This window comes from Nanorana parkeri, unplaced genomic scaffold, assembly GCF_000935625.1.
Source record: "Nanorana parkeri isolate BGI_ZX_2015 unplaced genomic scaffold, ASM93562v1 scaffold903, whole genome shotgun sequence".
NCBI classification, from domain to species: Eukaryota; Metazoa; Chordata; class Amphibia; order Anura; family Dicroglossidae; genus Nanorana; species Nanorana parkeri.
Genome location: NW_017307171.1, coordinates 479,915 through 486,707, shown reverse-complemented (window position 1 = coordinate 486,707; position 6,793 = coordinate 479,915).

The following is a 6,793-nucleotide window of genomic DNA, read 5'->3' as shown; positions in this document are numbered from 1 at the left end:
CCCCCCATTATGTAAAAAAATGGGGGGGGGGGGGAAGCGTGGGATCCCCCTCCCGATCCATACCCTTTAGGTCTGGTAGGCGTTAGGAGAGAGCCCCCCCTCGGGGATCTGAGAATATAGAAGCTGTCATTCCTGATCTGTTTTTTAAGGAGCAGATGTGTATTTTCTCAATATACAATTGAAAACACCCTAAATCACTGGTGTGGAGCTGATACCGACTTTTGTTATGATGTATTCCTTTTGCCTTTTTGTCTCATGAAGTGACAATGTCTCTAATTTATTAAAAGTCCTTACTGAAGAAATAAAGATAATTATTTTCTCCATATGTACTTGTCTTATGAAGCATTATTGTTGATATGCAAGACAGAAGGTAATTCAGCCGTGTGCACAGATTTATTGCAATAGACAATTGATGTCAAATGGTGGCTTATCAGGTGGGGAATGGCTGTAAAGTTAGTGCAAATGTATGTAACAAAATACATACTGGGGTGTTATTCATCTGCCAGTACAGTAAGTTCAGAAGAACTTATCCAAGCATATAAAGTTTCCTCACTACAAGAGGCACAGAAGAGAACATATTTTGGAACAGAATGCTGGCTAAGGTGTGCTAGAGACAATAGACGTTGGTATTCTTTTCCAAAGTTGCTGTTGCCTTGTAGGAACACCCAACCTATTTGCCCAGGACTCTTGTTTTTAATCATATTGTTTCTTAAGTACATCAGGTCATGCTACTGTGTAAAGTTCTTAGATTGCTGGTAACCAGATGTCTTGGTAACACAAAATTGTAAGTCAACAATTCTGCAGATCAGGCATCTGATTCTCCGCAGCCACTTTAATAATACTTCTGATCCAGCTGCTGTGGCATCCTAGAAGCATATTGTGCAGTTCTGAAGAGAAATGGTTGCACAGAATGGTAGATGCCTTTTGCCTAGAAAAACTGTCAAAGCCCTCCTTGCTCTGGTTTCAAGGGATACTAAGATAACTATATTGAATTCATGGAAACCTCTGGAGGTTACCATTGCTGAGCGCCTTCTGAAATACCATTTTCCCTGGCCTTTGAGTCACTGCCTTGGAATATGCATGCAGTAAGTAAAGATGGCATTCCTGATCTATTTATTCCCAAATATCTGCTCTAGAGCTCACAAAACTGTTTTCTTATAAGATATCCAACATTTGCATGCTCACCTACTTCCTCCCACCCAACTATAGGCCAGCAAAACCCCTAGTCATTTATGATACAGCTGCTGGTTTCCTGTCTAGCACACTTTAGCTTCAGGTTAATGTACATGTGTATTTTTCCACAGCACGCTGGATGGTAACACAGCACAGCACACTGCACAGACCCTAATGCAGTGGAAACAGTGTAATGCGCTGAAACAGTGCATGGCACCCCCCACCTGCCGGACCTCACACAGAAGCTAGCCCGCATGCTAACATAGGCGTTTATGCGTGTCAATTAAAGCAACCGAGCAAGTTTAAATAAACCAATGCTGAGCAGTGCTACGTTTTGCTGACCTATATCTAGATTAATAACCTGCTGCTAAATATTTGCCACAGATACTCTCTCAATTTACAAATCTCATGGTAAAGCTTTAGGCTGGGTTCACACCTGAGTGTTTTATTTATGCTCGTTTTTTCGTTCAGTGAAACACGTTTCACTGGCGGCATGATTTTGTTGTTTGTTTTTTTTCCTTTTATTTTCTCTATTTAAAAAAAAACAACATTTTTTTAGTTTCACTTTTACACTTCCCGCCGGCTCTGCCCCCGCCCCCCTGCGACGTGGCCGCTCGCAATGGACGGAACCTGGAAGTCGGCAGCCGCCGAAGCCACAGCGGGGATCGCGGACAAGGTAAGACCTGTACGCTGTATTCCCGAGTGTGGCTCGGGGTTACTGCTTTGTTAACCCCGATCCACACTCGGGAATACCAATGGCAACACGTGGCAAAACGCCCCAAAGAAGCTCCTGTACTTCTTTGGGCGTAGGGCGTTTTGCAGCGCGTTCCTACGCGCTGAGAAACGCCCAGGTGGGAACCATGCCCATAGGCAATCATTGGTTTTCACATGTTGAGCGTTTTACAGCGTGTAGGAACGCGCTGTAAAATGCCCAGGTGTGAACCAGGCCTAAGTGTTGAACTCTAGGTAGGTAAAAATAGACAGAAATCAATATTCAGCTCTGTATTTATTAATACACAATTCCCTCTCCAGATCTGCATATGTACCAGGATGGTCTTAATATCTGGGGAGGGGGGATTCTTGGGCCCTGAACAGCTACCAACTTTTATTCAAGTACCTTAACTAGTAACAAAAATGTATCTTATTTGTGTATCACTCAGCTGTAGATCCTCAAATCATCTCTGAATTGGTGCTGACACTGTCCTTCCTTCTGGAGGGTGGCTACTTTTTCTCCCCATGGTCCCTGTGTGTATTAGGCCCCATTCACACCTATGCGTATTGTAATATGCGCGTCTGTCACGCGTTTTTTTTACCGCGATTCGCGGTAAAAAAGCCGCGCGACAGACGCGCGATTCCAAAGGCTACTTGGCAGTATACTAATGGAAAACGCCCTACAAAACGGACCAATACGCAGCAAAAAACGCTTCGGGACCTTTTCATGCGTGGGCCGTTTTGTAGTGCGTTCGGGACGGGCGGAAATACGGACAGGTGGGAACGAGGCCATTGACTACAGTGCTATTTATTTTTTTGACCGTTTTGTAGAGCGTTCATCGAGCGTAGGACGCGCTACAAAACGGTCAGGTGTGAATGGGGCCTTATAAAGTAACCACCGCACCGATCTCACATTAAGTCTACTAATTTGTATTAAAGTAAAAAATATTTTCCCCTCCCCCCAATGTTAATGAAAGCACTTACCTTAAATTATGTTTCTTAATCCAATCTTCTTTCCTGTCCTTTTCATCTGCCCCTCTAGAGCTGCGGCAGGTCTCCGATCCAGCGCTGACTCCTCTGAGCTTGCTGGCACTTCCTGTCCCATGGTGTCTGCATGCAGGTGAACGAATCCATAGACTTACTGTGCGTCTCTCCTTGCGTCCCGGCCAAAAATGTGAACTGCGCATGCCCCAAGATGCTTTGGGGCCGCCTGAGAATTTTCATTTTCGGACGAGAGCGTGCGGGGAAGACACAGGTAAATATTAACCCTTTCAAAGTGTTTTTTGCTTACACTTTTTGCATATATCTACTGCTTGCTAGCAGTAGATATATGCAACAAAAAAAAAAAAACGGAGGGTTTAATAACCCTTTAAGACTGTACTAATCTAAAACACTAATGCTTACGAGAACCAAGAAGTGGAAAAACTGTAATTGTAAGTAAAAACAAAAAATGTTTAAAAAATTCAAGATTTCAGCATGCAGAGCTGCACACGGAGGTGATTTTTACTGAAAGGGGGGGCGGGGTAGGTAGGTAAAGGTCCACTTTAAGCAATTCTGTATAATACTCAGTTTACAGGGCTATGGTGGGATTAGCAGTGGAGGAGGAAGCGGGTGCATTAGTAATGCTAGCTAATGCTGCCGGAACGATGTAGGCGTGGAAGATTTTGCCAGCCACCTACTTGCTGTAGTAGTACTGACTGGTGACTTCGGGAAAGGGAAGGCAGACATGCTCTCTAGTTTGTATGACCCCTACCACTGTCAATGTCCTGCAGGACCAGCTTGCCCCCCTACAACCTATGTGAAAATCACCTCTGCCTTTCATGTTAGGCCTGGCTGTCATTGTAATATCTTTGGGAGTTGAATGGAATTGCTAGCAATTTCTGAAATATAAAAGTGGCATACATTGCAAAGGCCACTAATATGTCCAAATTCAGCTAAAGTGCTGACTGAGTAATGCTAAAAGTCTTCCCAAAACCTAATCATAGGATCTGCAGGTAACTCTTGCAACAGCTGTTCTCAAAGGGCATACATCTAAAAATCAGAAAATGACCTTAGGTATATGGAGGATCTCACCAGTCACATCAAAGATACTTCCCCTAGATTCAATGCTACCTGGCACTACTGGCTCGAATACACAACCACTAGGGATGCACCGATACCACTTTTTTTTAAAGGCAGAGTACAAGTACCGATACTTTTTCTTAAAGGGACAGGTCACATTTTTTCTAAAGCAATACAAAATCATGATTTTAGGTCAGTTTCTTAATATTATGAAGAACATGAACACTCTGTAGTGTGGCAGAGCTATATCCAATTCTGCATACCTGGTATTATAAGAACTTTATAATATAAAGCCAGGTATGCAGAATTGGATACAGCTGTGCCACACTATACAATAATACAGTGTTCTGGAGTCTGGACATGTGCTCATCTATTTTCCCCACTATGGGGATACAAGCCTTAGTCAGCAATGGCATGATCTAAATATTCATTTCATTATTCAATGTCTTTTTTTAAATATTATAATATTTAAAATAAAAAGACATTGAATAATGAAATGAATATTTATCATGCCATTGCTAACTAAGGCTTGTATCCCCATAGTGGGGAAAATAGATGAGCACATGTCCAGAACACTGTATAGTGTGGCATAGATATATCCAATTTTGTATAACTGGCTTTATATTATTATAATTACATTTTCTTATAATATAAAGCCAGGTATGCAGAATTGGATATAGCTGTGCCAGTGTTCTGGTCTGCAGTCTGGACATGTGCTCATCTATTTTCCCCACTATGGGGATACAAGCCTTAGTTAGCAATATCTACATAGTTATTTTCTTTTTTTTTTTAAATATATGCCGGTAAACAGCATTTTTGTACCCAGCCCCATGAGGTGCGGCAGTACTAACCTGCTGTGTCGTCTTCTCCGTCTGCTTCAGCCACTCCGTGTCACAGCCTAGTCATCTACTCCATGCTGACCTCTTCTGCCGCTGATTGGCCGATGACAGGCTTCCTCACCAGTCACTCCTGACTGGATAGGAAGCCTGTCAATCATCCAAAATCTCCTGAGCTATTTTCAACAGGGGTTGTGATCTTGTACCACCCTGATGATTCAGGTAAGCCACTGTTGTTGAATTGTCTGAAAATATCTGTAAATGTTGATTTTCTAACACTGCCTGGAAGGCCACCAGGGCTTCCCTTACTGCCGAAAGTTCCCTCACGTTTGAGGAGGATGTTGCAAACTTCTGGGACCAGGACCCCTGTGCCTGAAGACTTAAAGCATGAGCCCCCAACCCCAGCAGCTTGCATCTGTGGTAATCCTTACTGGATCTACCCGATTCCACAGTCTGCCCTTTCTCAGTCTGTCTGGGGCCAGCCACCATTCTAGGGAAAAACGAACCTCCTGCGGAATCTGTACCCTTCTTTCTAGAGACTCCTTCTGCCTGTCCCATTGGGATAATAGGAACCTCTGCAGGGGCCTCATAAGAAACTGGGCCCAATCCAGTGCTGGAATGGACGAGGTCATTACGCCTAACAACCTCATGATCTCCCTTAGTGTTAAAAAAATCTTTTTGGTGTGCAGATTGAGTCAACTATCAAGCACTTTTTCCTGTGGGGGGCGAAAAAAACCTCCGGTTACGAATGCTCTTTCTTTTCCGGAAATTTCTTCCCCTTCTCAGAGGATCTGGTCAAGACCTCATCTAAAGCAGAATCAAACATAAAACCACCCTCAAAAGGGAGACCACAGAGTCTGGATTTAGAGGTTAAGTCACCCTCTTAAGATTTCAACCAGATAGCCCTTCTGGCTGAGTTAAGCAAAGCCGCCGATCTTGCACCTGCTCGAACTGACTCTGCGGAAACATCTGCAAGATAAGCTACTGCTCTACTTAAAACCGATAAAGACTCTAGAATCTGATCAGGAGGAGCACCCTGGGATATATGGAGTGAGACTCTTTCTAGCCAGAGATCCATATTCCTTGCCACACTAGTGGCAGCCACCCCCAGGGCCATAGAAGCAGCATTGGCAACCCATGCTCTGCGTAACATTGCCTCTGCCTTTCTATCCATTTGATCCTTTATTGTACCTGCATCCTCAAAAGAAAGGTCAGCCCTCTTAAAAACTTGTGCTAAAGAAGCATCTAATTTGGGACATTTAAGATATTTCTCTTCTTTATTAAAAAGGAAACCTCCTTTTCCACGATCTGAAAGCTAAGAATTTTCTCTCTGGATCCTTCCATTCTCCCGCTATTAAATCCTTTGAAGACTAATGCATGGGAAAAACTCTTCCCTGAGGCTCTAACAAGCCTCTATAAACTGTCTTGTACAGACACATTTTTAGAGGAATCATGGATCTGCTCAGTAGTGTATATGGCCTGAAGCAAGTAATCCATATCCTCTAAAGGAAAAAGATGCCTAGACGGGCGACACTCAGCAGACTCCTCAATGGTTTCGCCCTCCTCCGGAGAACTCTCTGACCCAGAATCTGACACTGCTCTATCCAAAACCTCAGTGAAAGAGACTGGTTTCTGTTGCACCCCTGGAAAAACACCTTCAACAGCAGAGCCGCACAGAGGGGGATCCGTGACCTCAAGGCCAAACGGTCAGGAAGAAAAGAACAAACGTGACGTGGTCCTGGACGGTAGGAAACACAATCTAAACTGAGGTACGAGGGGAAGGGCTGCTAACTATTTTACTAATTGTGTTTCCTGTAGAAAGTGGAACCAATCATCTCTCAGGTTGCTGTCCTGGAAGATGATTAGGGAAATTGATCTTTCAACATGATGTAAAAGGGGCAATACCTGCCTCTGAGGCAAAGGGTATATTAACTTTTTTCATAGTGCATCAATACATTTAGACTGTTAACCAGTATGGTGTGGTGAAGTACCTGGTTGGGGGGGGGGGGGGG